This window comes from Ranitomeya variabilis, chromosome 3, assembly GCF_051348905.1.
Source record: "Ranitomeya variabilis isolate aRanVar5 chromosome 3, aRanVar5.hap1, whole genome shotgun sequence".
Taxonomy (NCBI): Eukaryota; Metazoa; Chordata; class Amphibia; order Anura; family Dendrobatidae; genus Ranitomeya; species Ranitomeya variabilis.
In genome coordinates, this window is record NC_135234.1 from 468,046,454 (window position 1) to 468,058,896 (window position 12,443).

General features: G+C 44.2%; 1 pseudogene; it reads left to right on the forward strand.

Moving 5' to 3' along the window:
- The first annotated feature begins 1,536 nt into the window (after positions 1-1,536).
- Positions 1,537-9,744, forward strand: LOC143817714 (zinc finger protein 592-like; annotated as a pseudogene).
- The last annotated feature ends 2,699 nt before the right edge of the window (positions 9,745-12,443 follow it).

Consider the following 12,443-nt stretch of genomic DNA (forward strand, 5'->3'; position numbering starts at 1 on the left):
CTGGACCTGGCTCTGTCCAGTTACCATGGGTGACTGCACAGTTCATTAACTGACCCTCGTCAGTACACACTGTCCCCCAACTCTGGGTTACCTTCCAGGAGCTCCTGCTCCACACGCTGACCTACTGTCAGTCATTCCACTCTTGTAGAAGCTGTCTTACTGGGATCACCATCCTTGTTACCAGGGCACTCACAACAGTCTTGGCCAGCGGAAAAATGTAGCTTCCCCAATGCAGTGGCGTCACAGACTCTGCACATACAGCCTCTCCGTGTGCTGTTCAAGACATCCGTCCACACTTGGAACCGTCCAGCACACAGGCCAACAGATCCAAGGCTTCACCATGTGCTCTTCAGAACATCTGTCCCCATCTGGGACCGTCCAACACACAGGCCTTCCAGGACCTTACACATGAACCAATCAGGTCTATACATTCTTTCTTGTGACCAGTCCTCAGTCACATTATATATCTGTAACCACTCCCACAGGTAAGAAGTGTGTGTGGTTAGTCAGACTCACCCAGCTCTCTGACTAATTCTGTAAGCCTCCCTTTAAAACTACACAACAATACTTGGGGGGGTACAGGTCCCAGAACAACATTATTGGCTTACAGTGTAGAGGATCTCCTCTGTGACACATACCAACCATTTACAATAATGCCGGACATTGTCTCACCATCATATTTATGCCTGCGCCTGCCATTCATTCCCATGGCCTCCATACGCCTTCATGTGTATTCTGAGGAGAACATGTAGTGCCCCCTAGCTGTAACAGGGGTCACTACCTCACACTGTCCACAACTCTTGAGCTGGTGACTGTGATCTCCAAGTCATATTACTGTGAACACTGCCAGATTACGTTGAGCCATGGATGGGCAATAAAGAGGTGGGGGGTTCCAGGATTCAAACCCAGTGGCTCTTGTGCACCAGGCGGCAGTTCTTCCCTTTAAGCTATTCAGCTCACTGGACATTTCCTTCCTAGCCCAGATCCAAGTACCTGTGTAGTTTCTGATTGTCTCCACCCTGAGTTCCTGATTATCTCCACCCCGATTGAACACCCAACTTAAACCTGGCATTTTACTTCCTTCATTGTGAGATTATTGAGCTACCAGCCTTTAGTCAAGCTTCTTTTCATCTGCTGATCCTGTAAACTACATTTCTGCTCCTGTGTACTAACTCCTGGCTATTCCTGACTATGCTCCCTGCCCCTGTGCAGCACACACACATGTTCAGTATCTTCCAGCTCTCTCTGTGATACAGCTGAAGTTCCCACCTCCATTAGTAGGTCTCGTCTCCCTTCCTTTCTCTAGTTTGTCCCCTCCTCTTCCCCAGGCTCAGTCTTTCTCGACCATGTTAGTTTCTCCAGGTCCCAACCTACTGATCTGGTCATTTCCTGATATGATTGTGTGGTTGCAGCCTTGGATAGACGCCAGTGGCTGTAGCTGTGATCAGAATCCACACATGGTTGGGTTTTGAGAGCGGCATCTGCATTAAGTGGAACCGTGCATTTACACTGCCAGATATCAATACCGTCCTAGTCATGGGGGACATGAAGACTCTAGACTTTGACGATCTTCTTGCTGCCCTTGATATCCCTGATGCTTCAAGTTTGGATGCCAATAAAGCTATCCAAACAACAACTGATGCATAAGAAAACCATCTCAAACCATCAGGAATGCATTGGAGAATCTATCTTTGGCCCAGTCTGTTTCTGTCCCTGATGTTTCAGCAGTTAGCGTTATTGTGAAAAACAACAATCGACAGGAGTCATTTGAGGCATCTGAAAAGAACGAAAATCTCAGTGGTGTAACTGTACTGCTGAATGGTTTTCTATGGCCCTGAAGTGGGCCCTGATCCCCATGCTGTTGGACCAGGCTATGGAAAATTTGAACCAGGATTCATAAAAGGGGACAACGCTTGGAGCTACACAAAAAATAGAATCACACAATGCAGAACTTTTGACAACTTTAACTCAGTTTAGCCCTATTTCTAGCCCTGAGCCAGAAGATTCAAAAGATATTGTTCTTAACAAGCAGAAGGTAGCAGAGTCTCCATACTTTCCACAGCCTTTCAAGGACAATCCTGAAGAAGAATGCATGGTTGATTCTCTTAGAAAGCCCTCAGAACCAGAGCTGAGTATGTTTAATGAATACTGTAAAAAAGAGCAGAAATCTGACTGCATGGAAGCAGAAAAAGCTAGACCTGAGCTAACCTGAGGTATCGACAAAAGCAGCAGCTTGGTTGGTTCGTCTGTGAATTTTAGGGATGCTCAGGACAGTGGCAATTCTCAGGATAAAGTATTTTCCGGTATGGGGGAGTCTTCGGTAATGTAGCAGGTACATCAACTCTGTCTTCATCTGTGCCACCATGGCAACAGATAAACCCGCTTCGTCTAAATTATCATCTTGTGTAGCTGCTTTGGTGGCCTTGCAGGCTAAAAGAGTTACGGTGGTGCCTAAGAATGAATCTTTAAAGCCTTCTAAAGAAGTTGATCTATCTTATAAGGAGGGGTTTGGGATGCAGAACCACCAAATATGTATCCCCGAATCTACTCGACTTAAAGTCCTCAAACTTGTCCATGGTTCTAAACTTGTAGGGCACACTGGAGTCATGAAAACACAAGAACTATTGTTTTGTTCCTTTTAATGGCCTAATTTTAGGAAGGATGTGATAAAATATGTTTACTCCTGTTTAACATGTGCACAGAGCAAGATACCACAATCTTCTTCTCTAGCACGGCCTCAACCTCTTCCAGTTCCATCCAGGCCTTGAGGATCAATTTCAATTAATTTTATCGTGGACCTACCTCCATCTAAAGAAATGATTGTTATCCTTGTTTTGGTAGGTCGGCTCACAAAGATGGCCCAATTTATTCCAACTAAAGGGATTTCTACCACTGAACAAGCCACAGAATAAAAAGTCAAACAGATATTTAGGCTGCATGGAATCCCTGACAATGTAATTTCTGATAGAGGTGTTCCAATTACATCAAGATTTTGGCAAAGCTTCTGTACAGCTTTAGGAGTTACTGTCAATTTGTCTACTGTCTTCCACCAACAATCCAATGGCCAGACTGAAAGAACTAACCAAACTGTAGAACAACACCTGCGTTGCTTTATTTCTTACCTACTCGATAAACATCTCAAAGCCCCTCCTACCCTTCAGGTCAGTGACAAGGTTTCACTTTGTAAAACAAAAATTGAAAATGAGCGTACTGTCTTGTAAATTGGGTCCAAAATTCATAGGACATTTTCAAATTAACCCAGTTGCTTTCCATTTAACCCCTTTCTGGCATTGGTCGTACTATTCAGTCCATGTGACTTGGGACTTAATCCCCATTCACTTCACCTCAATTAATTCCATTCAGCTCCACCTACATCAGCATGTATCCTGCGTACTTATCTTTAATATTGGGTATGCAGGCCATGCGAATGTACGCGGATGCCTATGCAGGTGTTGTTTTGATGTTGCACCGACCGTAACAAAATGCAACATGTTGATGCAGTTCAGTGCAGCATCAAAACGATGCATGTGGGGGCATCCATATACATTCGCATGGCCTGCGTACCCAATGTTAAAGATAGTTACGCAGGATGCATACCGACGTAGGCGGAGCTGAATTGAAGGGGTGTGGCAGTGGGCTGGGCTTAATGGAGGAAATAAGCAGCCCTCCGCAGCTCTGCCCTACGCAAGTGTGAAACCAGCCTAAGTGCACAGAAGCTGCAGTGCTGACAGCTTCTATAGCATGCATATTTGCATGCTATAGAAGCAATCAGCCTGCAAAAAATGAGTGTCCCATAGTGGGACACAGTGTAAAACTAAGAATGAATGAAAAAAAATGTTTTTAAATAATTGTAAAAATATAAAAAAATAATATAAAATAATAATCAAAAAATAAATATTTATTTTATTAATAAATATTTGAGTGAAAAGAAATCTAAAAATCTAAACAATAAAAGTAGACATATTTGGTATCCCCGCATCCTTAATGACCTGCCCTATAAAACTGTCCCACTAGTTAACACCATAAAAAAGGACAAAAAACAATGCTTTATCATCATGCTGCAAAACAAAAAGTGGAATAATATGCGATCAAAAAGACAGATATAAATAAACATGGTACTGCTGAAAACGTCATCTTGTCCCACAAAAACAAGCTGCCACACAGCTCCATCACCGGAAAAAAAAAATTATAGCTGTCAGAATAAAGCTGGGCAAAAATAATTACTTTTTATATACAGTAAAATAGTTTTTATTATATAAAAGCACCAAAACATAAAAAATGATATAAATGAGGTATCACTGTCATCGCACTGACCCAAAGAATAAAACTGCTTTATCAATCTGACCACACGCAGAACTGTATAAACGCACCCCAAAAGAAATTCATGAATTGCTGGTTTTTGTTCATTCTTCCTCACAAAAATCGGAATAAAAAGCGATCAAAAAATGTCATGCACCTGAAAATAGTATCAATAACAACTTCCACTCGTCCCGCAAAAAACAAGACCTCACATGACTCTGCGAGCCAAAATATGGAAAAATTATAGCTCTCAAAATGTGGTGATTAGTGTTGAGCGATACCGTCCGATACTTGAAAGTATCGGTATTGGAAAGTATCGGCCGATACCAGCAAAGTATCGGATCCAATCCGATACCGATACCCGATACCAATACAAGTCAATGGGACTCATGTATCGGACGGTATCCCTGATGGTTCCCAGGGTCTGAAGGAGAGGAAACTCTCCTTCAGGCCCTGGGAACCATATTAATGTGTAAAAGAAAGAATTAAAATAAAAAATATTGCTATACTCCCCTCTCCGACGCAGCCTGCACCTTACCGAGGGAAGCGGCAGCGTTCTTTGTTTAAAATTTGCGCTTTTCTTTCCTTTACGTGAAGTCCCGGCTTGTGATTGGTCGCGTGCCGCCCATGTTGCCGGGACGCAACCAATCACAGCAAGCCGTGACGTAATTTCAGGTCCTTCAGGATTTTAAAATTACGTTCCGGCGTTGTGATTGGTTGCGTCGCAGTCACATGGGCGACGCAACCAATCACAGCAAGCCGTGACGTAATTTCAGGTCCTTCAGGATTTTAAAATTACGTCCCGGCTTTGTGATTGGTTGCGTCGCGGTCAACCAATCACAAGCCGGGAGGCTGGACACGCGCGCATTTTAAAATGCGCGCTTGTCCAACCTCCCGTGACGTCCCGGCTTGTTATTGGTTGCTTCGCGGTCAACCAATCACAAGCCGGGAGGCTGGACACGCGCGCATTTTAAAATGCGCGCTTGTCCAACCTCCCGTGACGTCCCGGCTTGTGATTGGTTGCTTCGCGGTCAACCAATCACAAGCCGGGAGGCTGGACACGCGCGCATTTTAAAATGCGCGCTTGTCCAGCCTCCCGGCTTGTGATTGGTTGATTGCGACGCAACCAATCACAAGCGGGACGTCACGGGAGGCTGGACAAGCGCGCATTTTAAAATGCGCGCGTGTCCAGCCTCCCGGCTTGTGATTGGTTGATCGCGACGCAACCAATCACAAGCTGGGACGTCACGGGAGGCTGGACAAGCGCGCATTTTAAAATGCGCGCGTGTCCAGCCTCCCGTGACATCACGGCTTGTGATTGGTTGCGTCGCCCATGTGACTGCGACGCAACCAATCACAAAGCCGGGACGTAATTTTAAAATCCTGAAGGACCTGAAATTACGTCACGGCTTGCTGTGATTGGTTGCGTCGCCCATGTGACTGCGACGCAACCAATCACAAAGCCGGGACTTCACGTAAGGAAAGAAAAGCGCGAATTTTAAACAAAGAACGCTGCCGCTTCCCTCGGTAAGGTGCAGGCTGCGTCGGAGAGGTGAGTATAGCAATATTTTTTATTTTAATTCTCTCTTTTACACATTTTTACATTAATGTTGTTTCGATACCGATACCCGATACCACAAAAGTATCGGATCTCGGTATGGGAATTCCGATACAGCAAATATCGGCCGATACCCGATACTTGCGGTATCGGAATGCTCAACACTAGTGGTGATACAAAAACATTTGTTTGCAATAAAAAGCGTCTTTTAGTGTGTGACAGCTTCCAAACAAAAAACCCGCTATAGAAACCTGCTATAAATAATAAATCAAACCCCTTTTATCTCCCCCTTAGGGAAAAATAACAAAATAAAAAAAGTATTTATTTCCATTTTCCCATTAGGGTTAGTGTTAGGGGTTGAGGCTAAAGTTAGTATTACGGTTATGGTTGGGAATAGGGTTAGGATTAGGGTTAGGGGTTTGTTAGGGTTAGGTTTGTATTTAGGGTTATGGATAGGGTTGGGATTAGGGTTAGGCATGTGTTGGGTTTAGGGTTGGAGTTAGAATTGGGGGGTTTCCACTGTTTAGGCACATCACGGTCTCTCCAACTGCAACATGGCATCTGATGTCAATTCCAGCCAATTCAACGTTATAAAAGTCAAATGTGCTCCTTCCCTTCCGAACTCTGCCATGCACTCAAACAGTGGTTTACCCCCACATATGGGGTATCAGCGTACTCAGGACAAATTGCACATTTTTGTTGAAAAATTTGATGTTAGGTATCAAGTTCCCACCGCTGCACAGGGGGAATCGCGAACCATGTCCACTGCAGTCTCCCATTCTCCTCCAGCCACAGTGGAACCTGCTCAGCTGAGACATCGATCCCAGCGTCTAGCTCAAGCTGATACTGTGCACTTGGGTACTCCTACCTTTCCAGGCTCTGCCTTTGTAGCCAGCACTGTTCAGCAGTGAGCAGGCGTTTCAGGGACTAAGTCCTGCTTTTCCCACACTGAGCATGCCCACGGGACGACCTCCCATTGGAGTTTGGGGGTCACATGCTCCGGTCCTGTTGCGGCTCCTATTGGACCATCAGGAAGGTCCCGGAGCGCTACTGCTATAAAAGGTTCACATGGCCATGCGCTACGGTAAACTTTTTAACTTGTGTGTGTGGATGAATGCCTGTCAATGGATGAAAGCTCTGAATCATTCTCATCCCTTGTGTTGCCTGCTCGCGAATGGTAGAGCTACCTAATGCCTGACAGTGCTATCCTGCACAACTGCACAAGTTGATGAATCCAGTAAGCAGTGAACGCCAGAGCGGTGCCGTGCGCAGATAGTGCTCTTTCCTGGCCCTAGTAAGGGCGGTTAGTGGCGTCCGCCAGAGCGGCACTGCATGCATTCCTGTGCGGTAAATATTTACTTTAGTTGTTTCCCTGGCACCGCAGTAGCAGTGTTGAGCACAAGAGATCTAGAGGGACACTTACCCTGAGTTTTGGGGCAGAGTTCTGTGTCACCTTGCTTGCGCTCTCTGTGCGGTACCGCGGCCCTGTGATGCAACATGGTTCGCTTAATTCATGCCGGGTGAAGCTAACCTGTGTGTGTACTCACATTATACTGCCATATAGTCCGTCATTACCAAGCATTAGGTGTCTTAGCTGCACGGTGGACCCTGGACTGTGAACGCACCTTATATCATCTCTAATTATTATTTGGTGCGTTCCGCCAGTCCTAACATATGATTTTTTTATTTTCAAGCCCGAGCTCTACAAGCTTTAGTGAAATACCTGGGGTTTCAAAGTTCTCACCACACATCTAGACAAGTTCCTTGGGGGTGTAGTTTCCAAAATGGGGTCATTTTTGGGAGGTTTCCACTGATTACGCACATAAGGGGCTCTCAAAATGTGACATGACGCCCGCAGACCATTCCATCAAAGTCTGCATTCCAAAAAGTCACTACTTCCCTTCCGTGTGCCCATACAGTAGTTTTCTCCCACATAAGGGGTATCATCACACTCAGGACAAATTGGACAACAACTTTTAGGGTCCAATATCTCCTGTTACCCTTGGGAAAATAAAAAAATGAGGACTAAAAGATCATGTTTGTGGAAAAATTTGATTTTTTTATTTTCACGCCCGGGCGCTACAAGCTTTAATGAAACACCTGGGGGTTCAAAGTTCTCACCACACATCTAGATAAGTTCCTTGGGGGCTGTAGTTTCCAAAATGGTTCACTTGTGGGGGGTTTCCACTGTTTAGGCACATCAGGGGCTTTCCAAACGCAACCTGGCGTCCAATCTCAATACCTGCCAATTTTGCGTTGAAAAAGTCAAACGGCGCTCCTTCCCTTCCAAGCTCTGCCATGCGCCCAAACAGTGGTTTACTCCATTATATGGGGTACCAGCGTACTCAGGAAAAATTGCACAATAACTTTTGGGGTCCAATTTCTCCTGTTAGCCTTGGGGAAATAAAGAAATTGGGGATAAAAAGATCATGTTTGCGGAAAAAATATGATTTTTTTATTTTCACTCCATTGCACTATAAAGTTTAGTGAAACACCTGGGGGTTCAAAGTTCTCACCACACATCTAGATAAGTTCCTTGGGGGCTGTAGTTTCCAAAATGGGTCACTTGTGGGGGGTTTCCACTGTTTAGGCACATCAGGGGCTTTCCAAACGCAACATGGCATCCAATCTCAATACCTGCCAATTTTACGTTGAAAAAGTCAAACGGCACTCCTTCCCTTCCGAGCTCTGTCATGTGCCAAACAGTGGTTCCCCCCACATATGGGGTATCAGCGTACTCAGGACAAATTGCACAATAACTTTTGGGGTCCAGTTTCTCCTGTTACCCTTGGGGAAAAAAAATGGATCTGAATAATTTTTTTATGAAAAAAGTTAAATGTTCATTTTTTTAAAACATTCCAAAAATTCCTGTAAAGCACCAGAAGGGTTAATAAACTTTTTGAATATGGTTTTGCATACCTTGGGGGGTGCCATTTTTAGATTGGTGTCACTTTTGGGTATTTTCTATAATTTAGACCCCTAAAACTGACTTCAAATGTGATGTGTCCCTAAAAAAAATGGTGTTGTAAAAACGAGAAATCACTGGTCAACATTTAACCCTTATAACTCCCTCAAAAAAAAAATTTTGTTCCAAAATTGTGCTGATGTAAAGTAGATATATTGAAAATGTTACTTATTAAGTACTTTGTGTGACATATCTGTGTCATTTAAGGGCATAAAAATTCAAAGTTGGAAAATTAAAATTTTTTTCCACAAATAAACTCAAGTCATATCAAAGAAATTTTACCACGGTCAGGAAGTATAATATGTTTTGAGGAAACAGTGTCTGAAGCACCGGGATCCGTTGAAGCGTTCCAGAGTTATAACCTCATAAAGGGACAGTGATCAAAAATGTAAAAATTGGCCTCGTATTAACATGCATACCACTCTTGGGGGTAAAGGGATTAAAACTTGCTAACAGCCTGAAAATTCACCCTCTGTTCCATGTATCCTTACTGAAACCATTCAGAGAGAGAACCCACTTCCAGGCAGAACTCAGACACTTCCACCATCAGAAAAAGTCCATGGTGAAGAGGAGTACATTTTGTGTAACATTCTGGACTCTAGAAGATTCAGAGGAAGACTCCAATATTTGGTACAATGGAGGGGTTATGGACCAGAAGATAATTCAAGGGAGCCTGAGTGCAACATTTATGCACCCAGGCTTACAAGAGCTTTTCATCAGAAACATCCAGAGAAGCATGCACCTGAGATATCCAGAGGCAATCATGAAAGGAGGGGAGTACTGTCAGGATTCAAAACCAGCGGCTTTTGTGCACCAGGCTGTAGCTATTACCTCAGATCTATTCAGCTCGCTGGGCATTTCCTTTGTAACCCAGATACAAGTACCTGTGTTTTTTATGATTGTCTCCACCCTGAATTCCTGATTGTCTCCACCCTGATTGAACACTCTACTTTAACCTGGCATTGTACTTCCTTCCTTGTGAGATTATTGTGCTACTAGTTTTTAGTCAAGTTTCCTTTTACCTGCTGATTCTGTAAACTACATTGCTGCTCCTGTGTACTTTGCCCTGGCTATTCCTGACTACGCTACCTGTCAGTGCTGCCCCTAGTGGTTGTAATACCACTAATCCAACCCAGGTCAGTCCATAATGTAGGGATTCTATCTTTTGGAACGCATGTCTGATTAAGGGAGATGTTGAGGGCACAGGTGGAGGCCCTAGAGGAGGTGGAGGAGCTAGAAGCAGTGGAGGAACAGTTAGATACAGAGTTTGTCCCTTAAGCCTTGGGGATTCAAAGACTTGAGAAGCAGCCCCTTGACCCCCTGCTCCCAAAGCCACCAGAGTCACCCAGTGCCCAGTCAGAGAGATGTAATGCCCTTGGCCATGATTATTCATCCAAGTGTGTGTAGTGAAATGCACCCTGGCAGACATAGATTTAGTCAAGGAATGGGTGATGTTGCCTGCAACATGCTGGTGTAGTGCAGGAAGACCTTTCTTAAAATCTAATGTCGACTGAGCAATTGGGAGACTGCGACAGCCATCAGCTTTTGGAAACCGTCTGTATCTACCAGGCGGAACGGCAACATTTAAGTGGCCAACAGATTGGAGATGGTGGAGTTCAACCTCTTAGCTTTGTCATGTGTAGGAGGAAACAATCTTTTACGTGACCACACCTGGGGTACCTTGGGCTGGCTGCAGTGCTGAGAGAGGGCAGAGTTTGGTGAACCGGACAAACTGCTGGACCATGAGAGAGGTGCATGCGGAGATGCAAAGGAGGATTGAGAAAGTTGTGGTGTGCTTGGTCTCTGATATTGTTCAAAAACATGCCCGCTTCAGTTATAGCTGATGGCGGGCTTTCAGTCAGCGTGACTGGAGTGGGTAAAGAACCTGCAGTTCTGCGGTCAAAGACCTGCAACTCAATAGTTGGTACAGTAACAGAGGAGGATAAAGAAACAGCACATACTATTAATGGGGCAGCTGATTGTTGTTGAGGTCTGCATTTTTGCGCAGTTGGATTCCGACAGTAGCGCATGTTGATTGCGCATGTTAAGGTCCATACATATAATAGTCAAGTTATTGCACTTTTTAACTCGACTCAGTTTTTTTTGCAAAGTGTGCAGATTATGTGAGTTACCTCATTCTTTGCAGTGTCAAAAATGGCCCAGGCTAGGCAACCCTTGTCACCCCTGCAAGCTGCAGACCAGTGGATGCTGCTGATCACAGGCACAGTTGTGGATGAGGATGCATTGTTCATCATGGCTGCATCATTACGTGTCTGCTATGTACAGCGCAACATAACCTCCTCGTCTTCTTCCTCAGATTACCTACTCAGCTCTGTGCCTCTATGTTAACGCCAACTTAGATGTAGCACCTCATCATTATCATCCTCTGTGTTATCATATTCCTCCCCCTTGGAGTCACCCTCCTCCTCTTCTTTCTCTGACAACATAGTTTAGGCTGAGTGAGCCTCAGATATCTGACTCTCATCAGGATCACCTCCCACCAGGGATTATTGTCTGATGATGAAGGTCAGGATGCTGTTTGGACCATACTTCGTCCTGCCTCGGATCCAAGCTAAAAAATTATTGGGCATCGGTGCAGATTTCCCCCTCTTGACTCTGCAAAGCTTTTCAGTACACGTCTGGTAAACATGGCATAGAATGTGTGAACAGCTCTTCAGACTCACCCATCTGTGGATTCAAACGCTCATGATACACCACCATTATCATTGCTAGAGTGCTGAAAATATTTTTGTGGCAACGCAAATATTTTCTTGCACTTTTACCAAGTGTTACCGATTTTTAAAGATTTTATAACATTTTGCTTGGGATCATAAATCCGAATGTGCTCATCATTAGTCATGATGCTGTGGATGGTTTCTGTGCCCTAATTGGTTCCTAGAATCAACACACATAAAGTTAAGGAAAAACGAAAAAAATAATGCGCTGCTCATCTAACCTCTTCACATGCTCCTCTAACTTATCCACACCCCCTCCCCTCATCAAACACATCCCCCGTCACTCCCAGTTATCATACAGCACCACTATCTTAGCCAAAGTAATAGCACAAGCATTAGTGGAAATGCGATGATTTACCGAACTGTGACCGAATTTTGCCATCTTTGAGTAAAAATGCTTGTGAAAGCGAACATGAATCCAAATGTGCTACTTTTGTGCCGAATTTGAAATTGGCAAACATTTTCCAAACACTTTCGCTCATTTCTATTTGTCACAGCAGAACTGATATACCTTGTGACAAGCCAACTTGCTGACTCTGATATTTTGCCTGGACGTCTACCTCTTGGCTTTTGAATGGATGAATGGACTTTATTTCATATTCTTCCAACTGTCATGGCACTCACATAATGCAGTTTTGAAATTTTCTTGGCCGATAGACCACTATCGTTGAGCTGGATGATGCTGTTTTTGTTTTCTTGGGATATATTCTTCATGGCTCCTCTTCGATTCGAAACAGTGGCCTTTTGATTTTTTTGCACTCACATGATCTCACATGATGCAGTTTTGTAATTTTTTTGGCCGATAGACCACTATCGATGAGTTGGATGATGCTGTTTCAGTTTTCTTGGGATATATTCTTCATGGCTCCACTTCGATTCGAAACAG